At 35.9% G+C, this 13,593-nt stretch overlaps 1 long non-coding RNA gene across 1 annotated transcript in view; it reads left to right on the top strand.

Moving 5' to 3' along the window:
• Window positions 1-13,593, top strand: part of LOC145530459 (uncharacterized) — a 141,974-nt gene that overhangs the window by 108,256 nt on the left and 20,125 nt on the right. Inside the window, exon 4 of the long non-coding RNA XR_014071804.1 lies at window positions 10,270-10,364. This is a non-coding gene — a long non-coding RNA (uncharacterized LOC145530459). The remainder of the gene's footprint in view (window positions 1-10,269; window positions 10,365-13,593) is intronic.

The following is a 13,593-nucleotide window of genomic DNA, read 5'->3' as shown; positions in this document are numbered from 1 at the left end:
TAAAAGTATAATGAACTGTTGATTAATAATACATTAGCAGTTAACACAAAAATCAAATTAGTCATGTAAAGAAGTTTGCATATATATGTTTCCCTTGTCATTGATGGGGCTGTAATAGTTTTTAAAGCAAGTAAGCCTGTATGATGAGTTCATTTAGTATTCAGTGTAATAGCACAGATAATAATGAAGTCATTTGGCTTCCATTATATAAACATTAGATAATGGATACCTATATTAAAATGCAACGCTTCTGTTTGTGCTTATTTTTATCTTCATTTGTACATAGTACTAAATCTTTAAAGTTGAGCTTTTATGCAAATTGTTGACATTTATAGCTCTGGATGTTGAGTGACTTTTATGGACAAAAACATTCCATTATATTGCTTTGGATTCCAAGATAGACAGCAGTTGAATTGTTAAAAAGGGTGTTCTTATGATTATTAACCAGTTGTCTAATCTCATTTTCCCCTCCCATTTTTGTATTGCTCTCTTTAAAGGAAACAAGCGTGTACAAGAACTTGAAAAAAATGCCCCATTATACAGTATCTCTGAAATATTTTATTTTATTTTATTTTAATTTCTTGGGTGTTTGTTTCGTTTGTCCTTACCATGTTTATTCATTTGTCATAATACAGAAATAAACTAAAAATTGTGTTTTTAAATTATAATAAGATTCTCCTTTCCAGAGGCTGTTACAGTTGTAGGATAATGGTTTGAAAAATGACACTTTTAGCTTTGTGAGGTTGTATAAACTTTATTTTTGAAAGAGAGAGAGTTTACACTTATTATTCTTCCCCATGTTTGTGTTTCTAAGAAATTGTCCATTTCAGAGTTTAGAAACGCTAAATAGATGCTGATTTTCTAGTTTGAAAAAAAATACAAATGGGTACACCAACCACATTAAAATGTTTCTTATATATTTTGTATATGTTCAAGATTGTTTGTAAATTTTCATTGTCATGTACTTATATAACAGTTAAAAAGAGAGTATATAGATAATTATAACAGAATACTAAGTAATTGTAATGTTGGAATTAGTATTCTGTATAAGCACAGAAAACTTGGATTACTCTTCATTTTTCATGGCCTGTTACAGAGAATTCCAAGATCAGTCTTAGTCAAATTATGGAGAGGATAGTAAGTTTAGATTGAACTTTACTTTGAAAATGCTTTCTCTGTATAATGAGAAAACTCCAAGTATGAAACAGCCTTTAAAGTTGATAAGAATTAAAGAAGAAAAGAATTGGTAGGAAAAAAAAAAGACTTAAAGGACTGATGTTTAAGTCTTCCTGTATCTATCACTCTCCTCTGTCTTCCAAAATCATTGACTATAAACCTATTCTTTCTTTAGTATTCAGATATAAGGAGGAAGCGCCTCTTGGCCCTTCCTCTGTGAGGTGCTCCTCAGCCAAATTCCCTATTCTGCTTCTGCATATTGCTTAATATGATATGTTGTTTTGTTTTAGGTGTATCAAGAAATCAATGTACATATGTTTGGAAAAGGAAGGGTGTTTTAATAGCTGTTTCAGATAATGGTGGATATTCTTTGATATTGTCGCAAAATTAACAATGGTAATTTATTAAAAATCGTCTGTGATGTGAAATCTAAAACTACATTGCAATGTGGAATCTAAACCTCCTATCCCCACTCCATATGCCCCCTCCATAATTTAAATAAGACTGTCTTGGCATTCTCTGTAATAGGCCATGAAAAATGAAGCCTAATCCAAGTTTTCTGTGCTTGTACAGAACAATACTAATTCCAACATTACTTAATGTTACTAAAAAATACTTAGTATTTTAAAAACTCAGTGAAGTTCTCTCATAGCTGCTCTGTGAAACTCCATTAGCTTATCTTGCATTTTTTATTGAATCGTTTATTTCTGTATGCTTTTACCATTCTGTGCTTTGGTCATTTGGAAAATACAGTTAATCTTTTTGAACAGCACAGGTTTGAATTGCAGAGTTCAACTTATATGGGGATTTTTTTCAATAGTAAGTAACTGCAGTACCATAGTCAGTGGTTGGTTGAACTTTTGGATGTAGAATTATAAAAAGGAACCGTGGATTCAGAGGGCCAGTTTTAAGTTATAAGCAGATTTTTGACTGGGTGAAGGGCCAGTGCCCCTGACCTACACTTTGTTCAAGGGTCAACTATGTAGGTTTTCTGAATTACAAAGATGTTCAAAATGGTGGCTCATTTCATTATAAAATACCAGGAATTTGTATTTGTTAATATCACTAAAAGTCTCATCAAAAATCTTTTTAAGTATTGGGAATAATGCTAATGCTAATGCTAAGTCACTTTAGTTGTGTCCGACTCTGTGCGACCCCATAGACGGCAGCCCACCAGGCTCCCCCGTCCCTGGGATTCTCCAGGCAAGAGTACTGGAGTGGGTTGCCATTTCCTTCTCCAGTGCATTAAAGTGAAAAGTGAAAGTGAAGTCGCTCAGTCGTGTCCGACTCTTAGCGACCCCATGGACTGTAGCCTACCAGGCTCCTCCGTCCATGGGATTTTCCAGGCAAGAGTACTGGAGTGGGGTGCCATTGCCTTCTCCAACCAGGTATGAATAACTCCCATTTGTCTGTCAGTTGGCATTTCAGATGAAAATGTTTTTGTATGAAAAAGAGCACACAAACACTTTTCTTCACAACCACTATCATATTTCAGCAGGTAGCTGATATGCTTTATATATACTTCCCATTTATAAAAAAGATTGTTAAAAAGGCATGTACTTATATGATCAAAACATAATAAAATTAATTTTTACTGCTTCATCAAGGAGGACATTCTTTTAAAAAATATTTATTTTTATTTTTGGCTGCACTGGGTCTTCATTTCTGAGTACGGGCTTTCTCTAGTTGCAGGGAGTGAGGGCTCCTCTCCAGCAGTGGTATGCGGGCTTCTCAGTGTTGTGGAGCATGGGCTCGAGGGTGTGCGGGCTTCAGTAGTTGCTGCCGGTGGGCTCCGTCATTCCAGCTTAGGGACTCCAGAGCACAGGCTCAGTAGTTGTGGTGCATGGGCTTAGTCTCCCCACAGCACATGGGACCTTCCAGGACCAGGGATCAAAGGCAGGTGTCTCCTGCATTGCAAGCAGATTCTTAACCTCTGGACTACCAGGAAAGCCTCATGAAGGACTTTCGTAAGTGAAACTGCCTTTTTGTATTTTTTCTTACTACAAATATGTGCCAGTGTGGAATCAAAATGATCAAAGTTAACTTCTCTGATAGCAGGTAAAATTTACATCATATTAGCTTCACAATGTGATGCATTGAGATAGACACAGTAGCACTTGTTCGACGTTCTCATTAAAAATTCACAACCTAAATTGAATCACTTGTATGCTTAAGGCAAACCCAAATTAAAGATTATTCTGCAAAATAGCTGGCCTGTTTTCTTTGAGTCAAGGTAAAGAACACAGAAAAGAGTGAGGATTTGATTCAAGAAAAAAAGAGAGATTGAGCAAATGGTAGCTAAATGCAAGTGTTATTCTGGATTGAAAACTGGACCAGGAAAAATTTTCTTGTCATTTATAGTAGGTTATAAAAGCAAAAATACAAAAATGAGAATTCTGTTCTGACTTTGTGATATCTCTACATCCTCTAACCAAATATTTTTGTAATTTATCTTAATTTTTCCTGATTTAGTTTCCTCTCTTTCTCCTTTTTCTTCTTCCTTTCCTTTATTGTTTAAAGTTTTCTATTAAAATATAATTAATTTACAATGTTGTGTTAGTTTTCTGGTTTACACTAAAGTGATTCAATAATGCATATATACACATATGTATGTGTGTGTGTATTTATATATATTCTTTTTTATCTTCCCTTCCATTATAGCTTATTACAAGATATTGAGTATAGTTCCCTGTGCTATAGAGTAAGTCCTTGTTGGTTATCTATTTTATATATATATAGTAGTATGTATATTTTAATCTCAAACTCCTAATTTAACGCCCCTCCTCTTTGGTAACCATAAGTTTGTTTTCTCTGTTTGTGAGTCTGTTGTAAATAAGTTCATTTGTTTCATTTTTTTAAGATTCCACATATAAGCAGTATCATATGATATTTGTTTTTCTTTGTCTGGGTTACTTCACTTTAGTATAATTTCTAGGTCCCTCCATGTTGCTGCAAATGTCATTACAGAATTGTTTATTATGACTGAGTAATATTTCTCTATGTATATCACATCTTTATTATCCACTCATCTGACAGTGGACACTTAGGCTGCTTCCATGTCTTCACTGTTGTTAATAGTGCCGCTGTGATCATTGTGGTACATGTATCTTTTTGAATTATGTTTTCCTTTGGCTATATGCCCAGGAGTAGGAATGCTGGATCATATGGTAGTTTTTTTTGTAGTTTTGTAAGTAACTTCCATACTCTATAGTATTCTTCATAGTTCAGTTCAGTTCAGTTGCTCAGTCGTGTTCGACTCTTTGCGACCCCATGGACTGCAGCACGCCAGGCCTCCCCATCCATCACCAACTCCCGGATCCTACCCAAACTCATGTCCATTGAGTCAGTGATGCCATCCAACAATCTCATCCTCTGTCATCCCTTCTCCTCCTGCCGCCAATCCTTCTCAGCATCAGGGTCTTTTCCAATGAGTCAGCTCTTTGCATGAGGTGGCCAAAGTATTGGAGTTTCAGCTTCATTATCAGTCCTTCCAATGAACATCCCAGGGCTGATATCCTTTAGGATGGACTGGTTGGATCTCCTTGCAGTCCAAGGGACTCTTAAGAGTTTTCTCCAACACCACAGTTCAAAAGCATCAATTCTTCGGTGCTCAGCTTTCTTTATAGTCCAACTCTCACATCCATACATGACTACTGGGAAAACAATAGCCTTGACTAGATGGGCTTTTGTTGGCAAAGTAATGTCTCTGCTTTTTAATATGCTGTCTAGGTTGGTCATAACTTTCTTTCCAAGGAGTAAGCATCTTTTAACGTCATGGCTGCAGTCACCATCAGCAGTGATTCTGAAGCCCCCCAAAATAAAGTCAGCCACTGTTTCCACTGTTTCTCCATCTGTTTGCCATGAAGTGATGGGACCAGATGCCATGATCTTGGTTTTCTGAATGTTGATCTTTAAGCCAACCTTTTCACTCTCTTCTTTCACTTTCATCAAGAGGCTCTTTAGTTCTTCTTCACTTTCTGCCATAAGTGTGGTGTCATCTGCATATCTGAGGTTTTGATATTTCTCTTGGCAATCTTGATTCCAGCTTGTGCTTCATCCAGCCCAGCATTTCTCATGATGTACTCTGCACATAAGTTAAAAAAGCAGGGTGACAATATACAGCCTTGACGTACTCCTTTCCGTATTTGGAACCAGTCTGTTGTTCCATGTCCAGTTCTAACTGTTGCTTCCTGACCTGCATACAGGTTTCTCAAGAGGCAGGTCAGGTGGTCTGGTAGTCCCATCTCTTTTAGAATTTTCCACAGTTTATTGTGATCCACACAGTCAAAGGCTTTGGCATAGTCAATAAAGCAGAAATAGATGTTTTTCTGGAACTCTCTTGCTTTTTTGATGATCCAGCGGGTGTTGGCAATTTGATCTCTGGTTCCTCTGCCTTTTCTAAAACCACCTTGAACATTTGGAAGTTCACGGTTCACGTATTGCTGAAGCCTGGCTTGGAGAATTTTGAGCATTACTTTACTAGTAATTCTTCATAGTAGCTGTACCCATTTACATTTCCACCATCAGTGTAGGAGGATTCCTTTTTATCCAGCCTCTAGCTTATGTTATTTGTAGACATTTTGATACTGTCCATTTTGACTGTATGAGTTGATACTTCATCGCAGTTTTGATTTACCTTTCTCTAATAATTAGCCATGTTGAACATCTTTTTCTTTCCTCTTGTGCCTTTTAGACATCTGTATGTCTTCTTTGGATAAATGCCTTCTAGATCTTCTGCCCAGTTTTTATTGGGTTTTTTGTTGTTTTGATATTGAGCTGCATGAGCTGTTTGTATATTTTGGAATATAATCCCTTGTCAGTTACAACATTGGCAAATATTTTCTCCCATTCCATAGGTAGTCTTTTTGTTTTGTTTTTGGTTTCCTTTGTTGTGCAAAAGCTTTTAAGTTTAATTAGATCTGATTTGTTTATTTTTATTTTTATTACTCTTGGTAGTGGGTCCAAAAACATATTGTGGTGATTTATGTTAAAAATTGTTCTGCGTATGTTTTCCTCTAGGAGGTTTGTATTTTCCAGTCTTACACTTATGTCTTAAATACATTGAGTTTATTTTTGTGTGTGGTGTTAGAGAATATCCTAATTTTATTCTTTTTGATATAGATGTCCAGTTTTCCCAGCACCACTTATTGAAGAAACTCTTTTCTCCATTGTATATTCTTGTGTCCTTTGTTGCAGGTTAATTGACCATGTATGTGTGGGCTTTCTGTCCTGTTCGATTGATCTAAATTTCTGTTTTTGTGCCAGTGTCATACTGTCTTGATTATCATAACTTTGATACTGTCACATCAGAAGCATGTCACTGTTGTGTAGTCACTAAGTCATGTCTGACTTTTGCGACCCAAAGGACTTGTACTCCACCAGGCTCCTCTGTCCATGGAATTCCCAGGCAAGCATACTGGAGTGGGTTACCGTTTCCTTCTACAAGGTATCTTCTTGACCCAGGAAATGATTCCATGTCTCCTGCACTGCAAGTGATTCTTTACAGTGGGAAGCTCATCAAAAGCATAGCAGATTGTAATAAATTATGAAATATAAGAGTAGAACAAAAGCCCAAACATCTCCAAAAAATGGCTAGCATCTTGAGTAATTAAACTGATTAGCAAAATGTGATTGAAATTTTTATTAGTTTCCCAGCCTTATCTGTTTCTCAAAAAACATACATAAAAGACAGACCCAGGAAATCATATGGTGAAGGCTGACTGTATGAGTGTCTCCCTAGTGATTCACTGGACATAAGATCAGTCATGAGAGTCACAACATGCAAGAGTGCTAAAAAAATAAGCCTGGGCTGTTTGTAGAGATACCCACCCTCTGGTCTCCATTGTCCATCACTCTTCCTTCAGTTTTTAAACACTTCTCTAAGTTTCATTGCTGGAACGAGATTTAACACTTTTTCACTATAATATTTATTATCTATGCTGATATTGACACCATAGTCTGTATAGTCAGCATTTTTTTTTAAATTTTTCCCCAAGGCTCTGGGTTTCCGTGTGTGTGTGTGTGTGTGTGTGTGTGTGTGTGTTTAAATTTATCTAGAAATCCCAGAATTAGTTTTCAGACAAATAATTTACCCTTAGGAGCAAGTAAAACCTGTAATAGCGTAACAATAAAAAATGGTTTCTCTAGAAACTTCTCTAGTTCTCTCTTACCAGAATGGAAAATGCAAAGATGTCAGACCTCTTATATTTTCTCATTTATATGCTTGTCTTTTGTGTCTAGAGGGTAAATTTTGTCTTTCATTTTTAAATTTGTTGGGTTCATATATAATTTCCGTCATCCTATACAAGAACTCTAATCTACCTGCTGTGTAATTGACAGATATGAGCAACATTCATATCTTGGTATTTTCCATGTGTTTCCTCTGTGTTCTCATGACTATAGTCTCTGCCTCTTCCTCTGTTTTCTTGCAGCTCTTGCTGTCTTGAAGATACTCAAGGAGTGTCGATCTCCATTGCTCATAAGTATTTTCTTTGTGAGATTCTCAGTGCGTAGAGCTTCAGACAAAATGGTCTTGGATTTATTAACTAAGTTTGGAAAATGCTCATTCCACACTGCAAGCTGCGGGTGATTACCTGAACCCTGAAGAAGTATTGCTTTCTTTCTCAAAAATCGCAGGGAGAATTTTATGTATTTGCAACAATACTAAATACAAAAGTGTTACTATTTGTTCCACTGTAATGGCAAAATGGTAAAATGGTAAAATAGTTTAGCTGTATCGCATTCTTCTCTTCAGTACTCCCACTCTAAAACTAAATGATAACCAAAAAAAAACCAAACAAACAAAGAAAACACCTCTTGACCAAAAGAGTAGTTAGGTGTAAGACAAAATTTTATCTCTTTTACACTTGGCAATTTTCATATAATATCTAACATCAGCATTAAATTTGATTTTATAGCTTTCAGCTTGTGTAACTAAATATTCCACTAGTAAATTTTTTAAACAAAAATCTCTATCCCAAATGTGAGATTTAGTCATCATCTCTGGAAACCTGAAATGGCTTATAATTACGTTTTCATTCTATTTTTTTTTTAATAACTTCAAAAATGGCAAACTTCCAGCTCAAGCAGAACACAGATTTGGGCAGTTGACCCAGATTGTTCTAGTCATGATGATTCTCCTTAATCACCAAATAGTAGACAATTGAATCCTGACTTTGAACTTACAGATTATCTAGGTTTCTAATATGACACCCAGTGTCCCAAGATATTATCTCTTCCCTTACTTCCCCATAACTATTTAATGGTTCTTCCACTAGCACAGATGTGTATGAATCTTGTCATGGCTTTCCATAAACCCTCTGAGGTCTATTTGACTTTCAGTAATAACAATTATTTATAACCACTGTTTCTGCAACTGTGCTTTGGTTTGAAGTGTCTCTTAAGGCATTGTGTAGATGTGTAAATGACACAGTTTTCTGGGCATTTGACTCAAAGCTTGAAATCCCAAATTTTAAAGAGTTGATGATTTCTGTCACTTATGGTGCAGTTTTCCAGTGATGATCAAGGCAATAGAAGGCAGCACTTAGTGGGACTGAAAGCTACTTGTCACAGGAGAAGGTGGGTCTGTGTGGTTAATATGATAAAATGGGGGATGAGGATGTATTGTGATGTGTCATTCAAAACTGATTGGTCTGTTCATCTCTACCTGTCCCAAGTCAGGTAATCATGTTATTTTCTTATGATATTAAAAACAAACAAGGTATAAATAGAAAATAAGGTAAGAATAAAGATAGAGCATGTTACATACTCCATGAAGAGAGGTCACCAGTTTATTCTAAGAAAAAGAGGAAATAAATTGAAAATTTGAATACATCAAAGTTTTCAAGGAATATATTTACATGGAAAAACTAAACCCAGCCAAACTCAGCAGCTATAGTAGTGCAGATTGGAGGTCAAATTGCTTAAGAGAATGGGATCAGACTAATCTTGGCTCATACCTGGCTCTATTGGTTATAAAATGTAATTTCTATAAATTTCTTTAACCTGTCTAATCATCATGTTTCTTAGAATCTCCTTCATAGTGATTCTGGGAGGAATGCAATGAGAACTACATATAAAAAGTGCCTAACACAGAGTAGGTGGCAAGTAGCTGGTTATTATCATTAATAGCAGAAGCAGTATCACAAGGTCAGAAAAAAAGTCATAATGCCCTCTTCAGCTCTAAATGCCGTTTTTTTAAATGATTCTTTCCACTTGATAGGCCCAGTGCAAGATGGTCATATCCAGAGGCTTTTAAATTTTAATCATGGGTGATGAATTATATAGTGCAGGAGCTGCTCTGAAGGCAGCTTGTGGAATGGAGACTAAACTTTCACTAGTGGTTGGAAGTGGATAAATTAATTTATCTTTTCATCTCGGGTGAGCCCTTGGAGGAAATCATTATCATAAAACATTGTAAATCTATAGACTTGGCAGCTTTTGCCCTGCAGAGTCTCGGGACTTGAGTAAATATGGAGATTTAGAGATTTACTGTCTTTTCCTTTGAAGAGGTGATTTCCCTTGGTAGGGAAAGACGGACATGGCAAGAGGCAAAAGAAAAAAAAAAATCTTGTTTTAACTTTGAACCTGAACTAGCTTTGAAATACATATATCTCTTTACTAGGATAGCTTTCCCAGCTGCAAAGCCATTTTTATTAAATTACAATATTAAAGTTTAGAGCAAAGAGGAGCTGGGGGAAAAGATCTTACTCAATATATGCACCTATCATGAATCAACAGTAAAGGCTGCGAATCATTATCAATATTTCCTCTGAGGCCTAGTGAGACAGAAAAACATTATTAGTATATATTGCCAAGGCAAGAAATTGAAAATGGAAAAGAAAAGTAACTATTTAGCTTAAAAGTCAAAAGTTGCATTTGATTGAAACAAAAGTTTTTTAAGAAAATGTTTCTCTAAGATTTTTCCAGTAATTATCAGAGTGTTTATCTGTCTAAACCTGTCTGGTGCAGTGGTATAGTGTGTTCAGTTTTATCTGACTCTTTGTCACCCCATGGACTGTAGCCTGCCAGGCTCCTCTGTCCATAGACTTTTCCAGGCAACAATAATGGAATGGATTGCCATTTCCTTCTCAGGGGATCTTCCTGACTGAGGGATCGAAACTGTGTCTCCTGCCATCTCAGATTCTTTACCACTGTGCCACCTGGGGAGCCCAGAAATCTTTGCCGAGGTACTCATAATTAAAACCATTATGTATCCTTTAGACATACATTATCATTTAATTCAATAAAATCATTTTATGAAATCTCTTGAAGAATGTCTAAAGGAGAATGTAACTTCACTTAAGAACATACATCCTTGAAGTTAAGCAGTTTCCCCTGGAATCAATTCTAACTGATAGTGGGTAAAAATCAAGTGAGATTCAAGCTCAGTGTACCTTGTATACAGAATGAAAGAAAATGAAGGAAAGTAAGTTTTAGAAGGTACCTGTTGATTACTAAGAAATGGAAAAACCTGTGAGGTAGGACAGGTTGCCTTGCATGTGTTTCTGGGTGTATGTGAGAGAGGGATGGGGAGAGAGAGAGACTGCGAGTAACCAATAGGGAATGTAGCTATGTGACATGGTGATCCAAGCTCTCCAGCTTAACGACCATCACGGTCAGAGGCTAAGCCTTCTTCATGTGCTAAGGTAGCACTTCTCTTTCTTTTGCCCCTTTATTCATTAATACCATCAAAAGCAATATGTCAGATAATTGGCTTAAAAATGTGCTCAAATTGTTTTCCCTCTGCTGTGGATATGGTAACAGAGTATTAGTCAAGAGAATATGGGACTTTCAAAAAAGACAGCGTATGAGAACATTGATATGTGTGTATGTGCTAAGTTGCTTCAGTCATGTCTGATTTTTTGCGACCCTCTGGACCCACTAAGCTCCTCTGCCCATGGAATTCTCCAGGCAAGAATACTAGAGTGGATAGCCTTTCCCTTCTCCAGGGAATCTTCCTGACCAGAGATTGAACCCAAGTCTCCCACACTGCAGGCAGATTCTTTACTGTCTGAGCCACTAGGGAAGCTCAAACATTGATATACCATGTTCTAAATACCTAACTACCAGCAGTATCTGTAATGACAACTTTCAACTACATAGGCCAGAATATGATGTGTTGTGTTTGCTAGAATATCTTACAGTATCCCAAGAAGAAGGAAATTGAACTGTTTATAAATACAGTCATCCTTTGGTTTTAGGACCTACTCCGATATTAAAAAGAGGGTAGGACTTTGACTTTCTATACAAATCTGCATGATTTGACTGCGTATAATGATAACACATTTGTAGGAAAAGCATTGATAATGTTAAAGAATCGTTCAAAGTCCTAACCCATGGTTTTCAGGCACTATTGTTACAGTAGGTTTCTTCTCTTACTCTCTTATTTTGTCTTCTGCTTCTCCATCTCTGTCTTTGTTTCTTTTCCTCCTCCTCATATACTTTTTCCTCTTTCTTTAGTCAATGGTTAAATGGACTGTTAAATTAAACTTTACTATTTAAGCAAGAAAAACACAAACAAGGCCAGAAAGTTTAAAACGAAGATGAAGGCAGGAAACCAAGTTTTACACAACCATTAACTACAAGTGTCTCTCTTCCTACCTTCAGTGTATGCCCAGGGAATACGAACAACCATAGCAGTTTTCAAAGTTCCTTTTGAAAACTGTATTCATAACTAAAGAAAAATCTGCAGTAAATGTAGAATTCTACCTACTACTTTAGAATTTCACTGATTTTAGACCTCTAAGATAGTTATTTTAACAATGAAGTTGCCTGCTTACAAATTTAAATAATCCCACTAAGGCAATACTAACTTTTTCCCATTGCATACTTATTTCTGAAATTTCAGTGTCTTTACTTTTGAATCTAAATGTTCTATATTAGCTTCTTAATGAGCATATTAAGTAACATATAATTTGAATTCCTGAACAATGTAGTTCAAACTTTTATGGTGATCATATTACTGTCCCCACTTAACCAAAAAAATACTCTGGGAAGGATTTCCTCATGTTTCTATGAGCAGACTTATCCGATAATTTGCTTGTTTTTAGAAGAAAAAAAGAATACACCACTTGACATGAACCAACAGATGTTAAAATAGTGATAGTTTATACCTTTTGCCCTTCTTTAAAATTAGTGGTCTTGATACCTATATTCATGGGTGTAATAGAATTCCAAGTTACGAATAATCAGTGTGAAATTGATACACATACCTCTGGTGCTCATAACTATCTGATATTGAGAATAATGGAGAGTCTATTTGGAAAAAAGAGAAGTACACGACATATATCCCCAGTGATAATATAACATATACTAACTGACTCAAAAAAAGAACTTTTTAGCTAATTTATCTAATTTTTGTTTTTCTCTAAGAAGAACTTTATCAATTTTTTTATGACTATCAAAGCAGAATTTTTTACATTCCTTCCTCCAAACTTCTGACTCCAAAACTAGTGGGTTTATCTGATTGTTACTACTCTCCATTACATTATCATCACCAGTATCATTAGGAAGAATTTTATTAAAAAGCATTAATATTAAAGAGGTACTACCTAGAGATGGTTTAGGGCAATCCAGTACATTCTATCAAATGGTAGTTTTCATTAGCAATTTTTGATTGACTTTAATTTTAAAATATCTTGACTGACTTGCTGACATCTACCATCTTCAATAATAATTAAAGTTAACTGAAACATTGTATCTATAAATACTCTAATAATATACACAAATACATTCATGAAGATATCACATCCAGAATACAAAAACGATAAAAGTAACTTTAAAAATCTTAGGTGTTATGAATATAATCGTTAAAACATTTTTAAATGGGAGGTCTGAAAATGAAAGGAATCCCCTGGAAAAAATTGCAGAAATACAAAGATAAAATACACACACGCATATACACACACACACACACACAAACAAAGATACATGACTAATCTGAGAGGTTTAATAGCTGATGAATAAAAATTACCAAAAAAAAAAGGATAAAATTGGACCACAATAAATCAAAGAACTCTTAAAAAGGATTTTTTCCAAACTGAAAACATAAATCTTCAAATTGAAAGATTCCACCAAAGGCCCAGAAAAATGAGTAAAATTACTTTCACACTTCAGTTTAGTTCAGTTCAATTACTCAGTTGTGACCGACTCTTTGTGACCCCATGAACCGCAGCACACCAGGCCTCCCTGTCCATCACCAACTCCCAGAGTTTACCCAAACTCATGTCCATCGAGTTGGTGATGCCATCCAACCATCCCATCCTCTGTTGTCCCCTTCTCCTCCTGCCCTCAATCTTTCCCAGCATCAGGGTCTTTTCCAATGAGTCAGCTCTTCGCATCAGGTGGCCAAAGTACTGGAGTTTCAGCTTCAACATCAGTCCTTCCAATGAACACCCAGGACTGATCTCCTTTACT

This window comes from Giraffa tippelskirchi, chromosome 12 (assembly GCF_054371585.1).
Source record: "Giraffa tippelskirchi isolate mGirTip1 chromosome 12, T2T-mGirTip1v1.2.pri, whole genome shotgun sequence".
In the NCBI taxonomy this organism is placed as follows: Eukaryota; Metazoa; Chordata; class Mammalia; order Artiodactyla; family Giraffidae; genus Giraffa; species Giraffa tippelskirchi.
This window is presented reverse-complemented; position numbering and strand designations above follow the sequence as displayed.